The sequence below is a fragment of the Prionailurus viverrinus genome, chromosome C1, assembly GCF_022837055.1.
Source record: "Prionailurus viverrinus isolate Anna chromosome C1, UM_Priviv_1.0, whole genome shotgun sequence".
Taxonomy (NCBI): Eukaryota; Metazoa; Chordata; class Mammalia; order Carnivora; family Felidae; genus Prionailurus; species Prionailurus viverrinus.
This window is the reverse complement of record NC_062568.1, coordinates 77,949,616-77,963,358: the sequence shown is the minus strand read 5'-3', so window position 1 is coordinate 77,963,358 and position 13,743 is coordinate 77,949,616. Positions and strand designations below refer to the sequence as shown.

The 13,743-nt window shown below is 34.6% G+C and overlaps 1 protein-coding gene across 4 annotated transcripts in view; it reads left to right on the top strand.

The window, feature by feature from the left end:
- The window catches only part of MBD5 (methyl-CpG binding domain protein 5), a 448,736-nt gene that overhangs the window by 167,865 nt on the left and 267,128 nt on the right, over window positions 1-13,743 (top strand). For all 4 annotated transcript variants that reach the window (XM_047872397.1, XM_047872396.1, XM_047872398.1 and 1 more), the window contains one exon: window positions 3,287-3,380. The gene's annotated coding sequence lies outside the window, so the exon portion shown is untranslated. The remainder of the gene's footprint in view (window positions 1-3,286; window positions 3,381-13,743) is intronic.

Sequence of the window (13,743 nt, the reverse complement as noted above, 5' to 3'; positions counted from 1 at the left end):
ATTCAGTGTCTCACTCTCTTTTGCCCCCTCCCACTCACGGAAGGACTGATACCCTTCCTTAATGCTTTTTAATTTTTTTTTTTTAATTTTGAGAAAGAGAGAGAGAGAGCAGGGAAAGAGAGAGAGAATACAGAGCCCAGCACAGGGCTCGAACCCACAAACCATGAGATTATGACCTGAGCCAAAACCAAGAGTCCATTGCTCAACCGACTGAGCCACCCAGGTGTCTCTCCTTCTTAATACTTAAAAACAAACAAACAAACAAAAACCCTAGGCCCCAGCACCACACCATACCAGTTAAATAAGAATATCTAAGAAATATACCAAATCTCAGTATAGTTAAAAGTGTCCCGAATATTTGTTAATGTTTATTTTTGAGAGAGAGAGAGAGACAGAGCACAAGTGGGGGAGGGGCAGATAGAGAGGGAGATACAGAATCTGAAGAAGGCTCCAGGCTCTGAACTGTCAGCACAGAGCACAACATGGGGCTCAAACTCACGAGCCCTGAAATCATGACCTGAGACCATGACCCGAGCCAAAGTCAGATTTCAACCGACTAAGCCACCCAAGCACCCACCCCCCAAGTATTTTTAATGTGCAGCTGTAACTAAGAAACTACTCTAATGAGAGATCTACAGCAATGAGCAAAAGGTTCGTGTAATTGAATCCAAAAACTATCGCTGTTTGGCTTGGGAATCCATAATACTCAAAATCACATATTCGTATGGCATTATATCCTTCAAATCCTTGTTTCCCTAACTGCTTGTCTTAGGCTTGTTTTTTAAAAAAATCAAAGAGAGAATAAAATTCTTCTGTGTGTGTTTATGTGTGGCCATTTTTTATTTAAGTATAATTGACATATTTTTCATTAGTTTCATGTGTACAACATAGAGATTCCACATTTGTATACATTGCAATCACTACAATACGTCTAGCTACTATCTGTTACCATACAAAGTTAATACAATATTATTGACTACATTCTCTGTGCTGTACATTACATTCTCAAGACTTATTTTTTTTCTTTTCAAATTTTTATTTAAATTCTAGTTACTTAACATATAGTGTAATATTGTTTTCAGGAGTAGAATTTAATTTCATCACTAACATATAACACCCAGTGCTCAACACAACAAGTTCCCTCCTTAATACCCATCATCCATTTAGCCCATCTCCCTGCCACATCCTTCCATCAACCCTCATTTTGTTCTCTATCATAAAGTCTCTTATAGTTTGTTTCCCTCTCTCTTTCTCCCCTCTTCTTACATGTTCATCTGTTTTATTTCTTAAATTCCACATGAGTGAAATCATATGGTATTTGTCTTTCTCTGCCTGACTTATTTCGCTTAGCATAGTACACTGTAGCTCAGACTCTTCATTGCAAATGGCACGATTTCATTCCTTTTGATGGCTGAGTAATATTCCATTACATACATATGTAACGCATCTCTTTTCCTATGTTGCATTTATTTTTTGAGAGAGAGCATGAGCCAGGGAGGTGTAGAGAGAAAGGGGTACAGAGGATCTGAGGCAGGCTTTGTGTTGACGGGCTGACAGCAGCAAGCCCAATGCAGGGTTTGAACCCATGAACCTTGAGATCATGACCTGAGCCAAAGTTGGATAATCAACTGACCACTCAGATGCCCCATATACCACATCTTCTTTATCCATTCTTCAGTCGATAGGCATTTGGTTCTTTCCATATCTTGGCTATTGTTTATAATGCTGCTATAAACATCGGGGTAAATGTACCCCAATGAATCTGTATTTTTGTATCTTTTGGATAAATATCTAGTAGTGCATTTGCTGGATTGTAGGTAGTTCTATTTTTAACTTTTTGAGGAAACTCCATACTGTGTTCCAGACTGGGTGCTCCAGTTTGCATTCCCACCAACAGTGCAAGAAGGTTCCCTTTCTCCATATCCTCACCAACATCTGTTTCTTGTGATGTTAATTTTAGCCATTCTGACTAGTGTGAGGTGGTATCTCATTGTGGTTTTGATTTGTATTTCCCTGGGGATGAGTGATGTTGATCATCTGTTCATTTGTCTGTTAGCCATATGGATGTCTTCAAAAGTATTGATTCATGTCCTCTGCCCATTTCTTTGCTGGATTATTTGTTTTGAGTGTTTAGTTTAATAAGTTCTTTATACATTTTGGATACTAACCCTTTATCAGATATGTCATTTGGAAATATCTTCCATTCTGTAGGCTGCCTTTTAGTTTTACTGATTGTCTCCTTCACTGTGCAGAAGCTTTTTATCTCCTTAAAAAATGTTTATTTATTTATTTTTGAGAAAGAGAAAGAGAGAGAGGATGGGAGAGGGCCAGAGAGAGAGAATCCCAAGCAGGCTCTATGCTGGCAGCTCAGTGTGGGGCTTGATCTCACGAATTGTGAGATCATGACCTGAACCAAAATCAAGAGTCAGATGCTCAGGCCCTGAGCCACCAGGCTCCCTGAGAATTTTTTTATCTTGAAGTCCCAATAGTTCATTTTTGCTTTTGTGTCCCTTGCCTCTGAAGACATTTCTGGTAAGAAGTTGCTATGGCTAAAGTCAAAGAGGTTTCTGCCTATGTTCTCTAGGATTTGATGGTTTCCTGTCTCAAATTCAGGTCTTTCATCCATTCTGAATTTATTTTTGTGTACCATGTAAGAAAGTGGTCCAGTTTCATTCCAAAATCATATTCTTTTAGGAAAGAACATTTTGTTTAGATAATCCTAATTCTCAATTAGTGGCAATTTCTCTTAAAAGATCTCTGAAAGCTTCCTTAGGTTGGTGTTTATAAAGTACTGATTGGGCAGTTTAAGTAATATTGACCTTTTTTATGAGGATGATATTTAACTAGTTGATCTCTTTGATTTTGGCATTTATAAGCAACTCAGATATAATCAAGAATATATTTTTGTGATCCATTTGAGCAAGGAAAATATTTCCTGGGGTAGGGCTATGTTCATGTAGAACCTCAGAATCAATGTATTTAAAATTATATTTCTTAAAAATGCTCATAGAAACTTGGTAGCCAGATAAAATTAGGACAATGGAAAGCACTAAATTTTCTGGCATGAATCAAAATATATGTTCCACAAAACTTTCTGATTCTTCTAAATGGAAAAATCTCATTATTACTGGTGTTTATTTATATAAAATATGTCCTATGAGATATGCCTCCCCTTGTCCAAACTTAATAAAATCATAAAGAATAATTTTTACATCCGCTTATATGTTTAAAATAAACAATATTTATAACCACAAATTCATGATATTTTCTTTTGTTTCTTTTTTAGATGCTTATTGAGGATGCCAGTTTCTGCATATGGGAAGTAGATATTGAAGGTTATATGGTTTACAGACAAGATCTTTAAAATATAGATACTCAAGGTAAGTAATAGATACAACCTCATAAATCATCTCATTTAAATGGTTAGGGTTTCAGACTGTACTTTGACTTGCTAAACTTGTTTTATCACTAGCCCTATCTAAGTGACTTCAAAACCATATTCATTCATATTCAGACACAAGGTGTTATGCCCTAACACTATCATGACAGGAAGTGTCATATGTCATTTATAATAGGAAGTGGATAAAATTGATATATTATTATGGAAGTGTGCAAACCAATTAAGAAGAATGGAGAAGAAATGAAGTAGCTTCCATTAAATCTGTGGGCTCAACTCAGTAGTGTTTAATTTGGAAGATTAAACAAAAACTACTATTCACTGCACTTTCTTCTGAATACCATATTCATTAATCAGTTCTTTGACTACATTAGGAACATGTTCTTTAACCACTCCAAAAAACTCTGTCATACTTTCAAATACTCAGAGTGTTACCTCTGAATACCAAATCTCCTTTCACTATTTCTTGAGTCCCCAAAGATTTTTCTTTACCTACCATATCCTTTCAGTTAACATGTTCTGTCCATGCCTCCCATGACTGCTTACATGTTCACATTATTAAGTATATTTCCGAATATATTTTGGTACAGTTTTCAGTGAGATATGAGGCACACAAAATGTTAAAAAAGAAAAAAGTATTTTAAATAATGTTTCATGCCAGGCAGTTACCATGTAACCTTAGAGACTATGTGACCAGTAAATGGGACATTTTTGTTCAGCTCTAGAATCCTCTCTAAGTGGAAATAAGAGACTGTAAAATCTAATTTTATTGTATCTTCAGAAGAAATAAATATGGATTTTGAAAAGTCCTAATTTTTAAATATCAGCACAAAATTTTGCCTGTGAAAAAAATCTCCTTTGCCAAATGTGTGAACAAAATAAAACAGTTTACAGCCTCTGCTGTGGAAATTTTTTCCCTTTGTTCTGTTTTTCTTTATTCTTTTAGAGTGCAACTACTTTAGAGTCTATTTTTTCCCCTTAATTTGTGGGTAGCAGCTTATTGATTTTGCTAGTTTTTTGTGATGAATATTATTATCAGAAATGACTTATCTTGAAAATATAAATGACATTACTTACTTCTAATTCATTTCTATAGTTAACATATGGTGAGTTGGTTCCTTGGAACAGCTATTCAATTGTTTTCTGAATTATAATAATTAGACAATTATTTTTATAGTTCCTCCATCTCCACAGTCTTAAACCAGATCCTCTCAATTAAAGAAAAAAATAATAAGGAGTCTTTTTTTTTTAAAGGAACTTTTGCATAAGAATAGAGCTAAACATGCTCCTCAGTTCATTGCACGCTGTCATCATTGGTCCATGCAAAGCACTTATTTTATTTGTTTATACATATTCTTTTATTTTCATTTCTAGTCCCATGCTTCTGACCTTGACCCATAGGAAACCATTCTGACAGTCATTATAATAACTACTGCACCATTCTCTTTTGTTTATATGTATTTTCATAAGGCATTGCTTTTATATACATGTATTTTTTAATATTTTAAATAGAAAATTTAAAATAAATTAAAAAAAGAAGAGAATATGTTATGAATCTTCATGGGCCCATCTCTCAGCTTCAACAGTTATCTCACAGTTGGGCTTGGGTTAATTATATCTCTACCCTGCCCCCTGCCCCATTTTATGTGTATGAAATTTTATTATGCGTAGATGGTATTGTGCTATGTATTTCATTTTCTTCCTACTATTTTATTTTAATTAACCTTAAGTGTTTATCATTTACTTATATTGTCATGTTTACATCGCTTCTAACTGCTGCATAGTATTCCATCGTTTGTAGCTACCATGTTTTAACTACTTGTATTTCCCAGTGATTGCCATCCAGACTTTTGTCACAACAAACACTGCTATAATGAACATTATCACACTTGCTTTATCGTGGACTTTGCAAGGATTTCTTTGGGATATATATGCAGGAGCACAATTGCTGGGTAATAGGATACATGTTTATACTTAACTTGACCAAGTTATGCCAGTTGCTCTACCAAATAAAATACTTTGGTCCACACTTTCACCAGCAGTAACCTTCTCAGTCAGTCCTGCCAACCTTAACATTATCTAGCTTGCTAATATTTTGTGCTAATATTATGTGCATAATTTTATAGCTTATTATTTTAATTTTAATTCCTCTTATCAATAATGAGTTTGAGTACTGCTTCATATTTTTATTGGCCTTTTGGCTTCCCTTTTCTGAAATTGTTTGTTCATACTCTATTTTTCATATGGGTTCTTTTGACTAATGTTCTTTAAGAGTTTGTCATAGGTATTCTAGGTATTCATTTCCTATTAGTTTTAAATATTAAAAAATATCTGCATCCCATTTTTTTCAACTTTTTAATCTTGTGCTTGATATTCTTTGAGTAAACATCAATATTTTAAAACTTGATTAAAATATTTTCTGGATGTATATCATTTGTGTACAGAAATGCTACTGATTTTTTGAAAATTGATACAAGTTCTAACAATGTTGTTGAACTCTCTTATTCTTAATAGATTGTTCTGTTGTCTAGAGAAATGATCATATATCAATTCCAAAAGTGATAGTTTTCTCTCTACCCTTCCCATCCTCATACTTTTACTTTTTTCTTCTTTCTAATACCTTTGATCAATTCATCTGGAACTAAACAGTAGTAGTGACAGTGGGCATCCTTATCTTATGCCCAGTCTTAAAGAGGATGCATCTAGTTTCTCACTTCTCACTGACGTATAATGCTTACTGAAGGTTTTTAACATACAACCTTTACTAAATTATGAAAGTTCTTCTATTTCTAGCTTCGTATGCATAAATAGCTATTGAACCCTATAAAATGCTATTTATGCATCTTCGAAACAATCACATGACATTTATCCTTTGGTATATTAACGTTGTGAATTATATGAATAGAATTTCTAATGTGAAACCATCCCTGTGTTTCTAGTGATCATGGTGTTTTATTTTTAATGTTATTTTATTTGGTTAGCAAATATTTTATTTAGGATTTTAGAATCTACAGTCCTAAATGAAATGTGCTGTAATTGTTTTCTCTTTATTTTCCTTGTCTGACTTTGCAATTAAGATTTACACCAGCCTAATAAAATAAGATGGACAGCTTTTACTCTTTTTCTATTTTCTGGAACAACTTTACAAGATATGAATTTACTGTTTCTTTAATGTTTGTTAAAACTCATAATGTTTAACTCATGTTAAAACTCATGAAGTGCCTGGCTGGCTTCATTGGTAGAGCATGCAACTTTTGAACTTGGGGTTATGAGTTTGAGCCCCATGTTGAGTGTAGAGATTACTTAAAAATAAAATCTTTAAAAAAAACCTATCTGGTTCTGAGGATTTTTGTGAGACTTCTATGAATGCTATTTATGTCTTTAAATACTTTTTGATCTATTCAAGTTTTTTCCTCCCTTCTTCAGTCTTCTCCCAAGGTACTGATGACACCTGACGGTCTCCCCACCTGCAGACATAGTCCAGACTCACTTTCGTAGGATACACCTAGACAGCCTCAGTCTCCACATCTAACTGAGCCATATGATAATGGTCACCCCCCTTTTGAACTGATTAGAGCTTCAGTTTTTAACCCTGACCAATGGGCTCTGATCTGCCCAGTCTTGCTTCACTTAAACTCCCATTGCCCCATACCTAAATTAATCCTATTGTCCATTAATTTTCTACTCTACCACAAACAGAAAGTTTGGTTAGTGATACCCTGAATTGAGTTCCTTCTATCCCCTACTAAAGTTGTTGCCATACTCTGGTTACATATGTTAAGGTTATATAAATGGTAAATATTCTGCCAAAAAAATATGTGAGGTATATAAGTTCAGGGTAGGCATGTGTTGGGAAAAAATCAGCAGTCTTCTGGTCTAATGTCCTTTATAGTATGTACCAAATGGTAGTTAACTCTAGAAGATACTCACTTTATCCCTAGAATTTGAAACTTCATAATAACCGTGTATTATTAAAAGAAAAATTAAAGTTATTTCTACTTACAAAAGGAAGAAGTAGAGATTATAAGCAAGAATTTCATATACCCACTAACAACAAAACACACTTTCAATAAAAATATAATAGTTATCATAATTTTTTGATACATTTAAGTGTTTCTACCATCTTATTTCAGTTTTTTTCCACACACTTTGTGTATCTTTTTAATTTTTTCTTACTTAAAAGTGTAGTATTTATATATCTTCCCTAAAAAAGATTCTTGTACATTCTGACATCCTGTTGTCTCTCTCACCTTCCCCAACTGCATCATGTTGCTACTATCTACTTTAAACAACAAAATATTGCAGTCAATTTTTCTCTTTTTCTTTGCTGCTATTTTTAAAGACAACAAACTTTACCAAGGTACTCTATCAGCATTACTTTGTGCATCATCTTTTTAATAAGTGTAGGGTTCTTTTTTCTCTTTTTCCCTTTAAAAATTTTTAAATTTTAATTCCAGTACAGTTAACATACAGTGTTATATTGTTTTCATGTGTACAATATAGTAATTCAGCAATTCTGTACATTACTCAGTGCTCATCACAATAAGTGTACTCTTAAATACAATAATAATAATAAGTGTACCCTTCACCTGTTTCACCCATCCACCCCACCTACCTCCCCATCTGGTAGCCATCAGTTTGTTCTTTATACTTAAGAATCTGTTTTTTGGTTTCTTTCTTTTTTTGTTTGTTTCTTAAAATTGCACATATGAGTGAAATCATATGGTATTTGTCTTTGACTGACTTACTGCAGTTAGCATTATACTCTTTAGATCCATCTATGTTGTTGCAAATGCCCAGACTTCATTCTTTTTTATGATTGAATAATATTCTATTGTGTTTATTCACCATTTTCTTTATCCATTAACCTGTCGATAGACACTTGGGCTTCTTCCATATCTTAGCTATTGTAAATAATGCTGCATTAAGCATAGGAGTGCATATGTCTTTTCAAATTAGTGTTTTCATATTCTTAGGCTAAATACCCAGTAGTGGAATTACTGAATGATATGGTATATAATTCTATTTTTAATTTTTTAAGGGATCTTCATACTGTTTTCCACAGAGGCTGCACCCCAGTTTGCATTTCCACCAACAGTGCAAAAGTATTCCTTTTTTTTCCATATCCTCACCAACACTTGTTGTTTCTTGTTTTTTTTTAATTTTAGCCATCACGACAAGTGTGGGGTGATATCTCATTATAGTTTTGGTTTGTATTTCCCTGATGTTTAGAGATGTTGAATATCTTTTCCTGTGTCTGTTGGCCATCTATATGTCTTCTTGGGAGATATGTCTGATCATGTTATGCCCATTTTTCAATTGGATTATTTGTATTGAGTTGTATCAGTTCCTTATATATTTTAGATACTAATTCTTTATTGGATATGTCATATGCAAATATCTTCTTCCATTCAGTACGCTACCTTTTTCTTTTGTTGATTGTTTCCTTCACTGTGCAGAAGCTTTTTATTTTGATATAGTTGCAATACCGTATTTTTGCTTTTGTTACCCTTGCCATAGGAGACATATCTAGAAAAATGTTGCTATGGCCAATGTCAGAGAAATTACTGCCTGTCCTCTCTTGTAGGACTTTTGTAGTTTCAGGTATCACATTTAGGTGTTTAATCCATTTTGAGTTTATTTTTGTGTATGGTGTACAAAATTGTTCCAGTCTTATTCTTTTGCACATAGCTGTCCAGTTTCCCAACACTATTTGTTGAAGAACCTCTTTTTCCCATTTCATATTCTTGCCTCCTTTGACTAAGATTAATTGACCATATAATTGTTTTTATTTCTGGGCTCTCTATTCTGTTCCATTGATCTATGTGTCTGTTTTGGTGCCAGTACACTGTGTTGATTACTATAGCTTTGTAGTGTATCTTGAAATCTAGGATTGTGATTCCTCCAGTTTTGTTCTATTTCTTAAAAAAATTTTTTTAATGTTTATTTATTTTTGAGAGAGAGAGAGAGACAGAGCATGAGCTGGGGAAAAGCAGAGAGAGAGGGAGACACAGAATCTGAAGCAGGCTCCAGGCTCTGAGCTGTCACCACAGACCCTGACGCGGGGCTCAAACCCACAAACCATGAGATCATGACCTGAGCCGAAGTTGGACACTTAACCGACTGAGCCACCCAGGCGCCCCCAGTTTTGTTCTTTTTCGAAGTTGCTTTGGCTATTTGGGGTCTTTTGTGCTTCCATACAAATTTAGGATTGTTTGTTCTAGTTCTGTGAGAAATGCTGTTGGTATTTTGATAGGGGTTGCATTAAATCTGTAGGTTGCTTTCGGTAGTATACATATTTAACAGTTTTGTCCTTCTGATCCATTAGCTTTGAATATCTTTCCATTTGCTTGTGTCATCTTCAGTTTCTTTCATCAATATTTTATAGTTCTCAGAGAACAGATTTTTCACCTACTTGGTTAAGTATTATTCTTGGGTTTTTATTTTTTGATGTAATTATATATGAGATTGTTTTCTTAATTTCTCTTTCTACTGCTTCATTATTAATGTATAGAAATGCAATGGATTTCTGTATGTTGATTTTGTATCCTGTGACTTTACTGAATTCACTTATCAGTTCTAGTAGTTTTTCTATATATAATGTCATGTCATCTGCAAATAGTGAAAGTTCTACTTCTTCCTTACCAATTTGGATGCCTTTTATTTTTTTGTTTTCTGATTCCTGTGGCTAGAACTTCCAGTACTATATTGAATAAAAGTGATAAGAGTGGACATCCTTGTCTTGTTCCTGAGCTTAGGGGAAAAGCTCTCCATTTTTTGCCATTGAGTATGATGTTAGCTGTGGGGTTTTCATGTATGGCCTTTATTATGTTGAGCTATGTTCCCTCTAAACGTGCTTTGTGGAGAGTTTTTGTCATGAATGGATGTTGTACTTTGTCCAATTCTTTTTCTGCATCTATTGAAATAATTGTATGATTTTTAATCCTTTCTCTTATAGATTACTTTATACATCTTTTAAAGACATTCTTCATTTCTCTTTCTTTTTTTTATTTTTATTTTTATTTTTGAGAAAGAGAGAGAATGTGTGTGAGAAAGGTGGACAAAGGATCTGAAGCAGGCTCTGTGCTGACAGCAGAGAGCTGATGCAGGGCTGGAACTCAGGAACACTGAGACTATGACCCAAGCTGAAGTTGGACGCCTAACTGACTAAGCCATCCAGGCACCCTGCTTCTCTTTCTATTTGAGTATTTAATCAACAACTGTTTTATGAGGCCTTATATACTTGAAAACATATTATCATAACCTCATATTTTAATGACTACATAGCTCTATATCCAACTCTAGATTTTGTGTTTCCTTTAATCCTTTGAAAATCCATGGTCTCTTGTTACCTTCATCATTTCTAATTTTTTTCTCCACATCTCTGTTATTCAGATAGTAGTGACAAGCCCTTTGTCTTTCTTTTATATTTCTATTTCCTTGTTTTTCCTTAGCATTGAAGATTTCCTGAAACTTGTCTTCAAATTCATTAATTCATTTGTTATTTTAATTCTACTTTTTATGAAATCTATGTTTCAGATTTTATAGTTTTTGTACCTCATAGTTCTGCTTGCTTCTTTGTTTTCTTATTCTTGTTACATATTGCTAATATGTTCCTTTATGTCTTTTGGGATGTTTATTAGACTATTTTTAAATCTTGGGCCATTAGATCTAACATTGTAGCTTTTCTTAGAATCTTTATGCCAATTTTATTTCCTTTGGAAATAGTTGTGCTCCTTGCAATGTCTTGATATTTGGTTTTGTAGGACCATTTCCCTCTGGATTGACTATTGTATCTGGCATTACATATAGGGAGAGGCCAGCACTCAGTCCATGTCATTCTCGGTGAGCTCAGAGGATGGGAGGTAGGTAGGAAAGCCCCAAGCCACCGATAAAATCACAAATAATAATTTATCAAATCAACAAAGTGATACCTGAAGTCTGTACTTCAACATTTCCCCTCATTCCCCCATCCCACCAGAAAGAAGCAACAACCAAAACTGATGATTGTTTTTCACCAGCTCTCTGATTTGGTACAAAAGAATAGAGACATGACTGCCCAATGTCCCCTCATGTTTTCTCAGCTGTTTATAAGTACTCTGTTTACTCCTGAAGGCATTTCTATAGTAGTCTGAGCCCCTGCAGATATGGGAACAGTCAGTTTTTGTCTCAAGGCAATGAGAGGAAAGAATCCAAAACAGAACTCCATTAGTTTACTTCCTATTTTGTCTTCCCACAGCCTATAAGCCTCCTCTTGTCTAGAACCTCAGGTTCCATGGCCCAAGCACATTTTCAAGTTCAAAACGGTACTCTATGCCACCTTGCCTTTTTGAGGAGTTTTCAAGTTTTCTTATTCTTGACTTTTCCTGTCTATAATTTCTACTGGAGCTGATGCTTAGAGAGAGATCCAATAGTTGTTCTAGTGAACATCTTGGTATTATCATCCTGGAATAAACTCTAACAGAAGAAGAAACTCTAACAAAAGCTTTACCTATGTGTGTACTTTTTGACCCAGGGATCACATTTCTAGAAATTTCTTGTAAGTATATTATTAAGATGTTTGATGTTTGAAAACAATTAAAATGCCCAACAATAAGAGTTAATTAAATAAACCTATATTGATAGAATAAACTTTCCTAAGATAACTAATTTTTTGCTACTCATTTTTGTTTTTAAAAAACTGAATGTCAGGGTACCTGTGTAGCTCAGTCAGTTAAGTGACCAACTCTTGATCTCAGCTCAGGTCTTAGATCCTCAGAATCGTGAGTTCAAGCCCCACGTTGGACTCTGCTCTGGGTGTGGAGCCTACTGAAAGAAAGAAAGAAAGAAAGAAAGAAAGAAAGAGAAAGAAAGAAAGAAAGGAAAGAAAGAAAGAAAGAAAGAAAGAAAGAAAGAAAGAAAGACAGAAAAGAAAGAAATGTGAGATGTGCTTAGGTGGCTCAGTTAGTTGAGTGTCCAACTCGATGTCAGCTCAGGTCATGATCTCATGGTTCGTGAGTTCGAGCCCCACATCAGGTTCTGCACTCACATCTCAGAGCCTGCTTGGGATTCTCTCTCTCTCTCTCTCTCTCTCTCTCTGCTCTCCCTCACTTCTCTCAAAATAAATACATAAACATTAAAAAAAGTGAATGTCTACATAATATGCAGTAAAATGGGACAGAGATTATCTTCTAGTATAAAATGATGGGTGGATTTATTTTTGCTGTCCTTTTTTATGTTTTTCTAAATTTCCATGATAAGCATATATTGCTTTTATACTCTAAATTAGGAATATATATATATATATACACACACACACACACACACACACACACACACACACATAAAGCAGAACCAATCAACTGGAATGTGGGGGGCTGGATGTGACAAGCATTTAGTTTGCATTTTTCTTCTCTGTTCACTTGATTTTTTTTTCCTAAAAATTTGAAATCAAGGAAGAAAAGGAAAATTACTGACTGATATAATTTTCACCGCCTTCTTAAAATATGGAAAATAATTCATCTGAATAATCTAACATTTGTCTTTGGAGATGTAAAGAATAAAGGACATCACAGTGGCTCATACTATTTATTTAGAAGGCTTATTTGACCTTTGTGGGCTTACATAGGTAGCCCTTACATGTGGATATTTAGCCCTTTTATGTGGATATATTTATAACTCTATTAAAATGCTTTTTCAGGTGCACCTGGGTGGCCCTTTCAGTTGAGCCTCTGACTCTTGATTTCAGCTCAGGTCATGATCCCAGGGTCATGGGATCAAGACTCACATGTTGGGGAGCCTGCTTAACATTCTCTCTCTCTCTCTCTCTCTCTCTCTCTCTCTCTGTCTCTGCCCCTCCTCCCTACTTGTGCACATTCTTTTTCTCTCTAAAATTATATATATATATATATATATATATATATATATATATATGCCTTTTGAACTAATTATTTTACTTCCTATGTCGAACTATAACATTCTTATGAGGAAGGTATTATGCCTACTTAATCATGTATCCTCATACATATGGTACATATGTCCTCTGACCTCACTGACAATGGCATAGACTTAGCGCTGGCCTCTCTCCTTATGTAATGCCAGATACAGTAACCAATCCAGGGGAGAACAGACTAAGAATTACCAGGATGATATAATTAGCAAAGTCTTTAAAACACCTAATTGTTTACTTATTCAGGGATTTAAAGGAAAACATTAAAATAATGATACATGAAATGAAATATCCACTGGATGGGTTAAGCAGTGCATTAGACACTGCAGATAAAAATATAAGTGGACTATGGGGCGCCTGGGTGGCGCAGTCGGTTAAGCGTCCGACTTCAGCCAGGTCACAATCTCGCGGTCTGTGA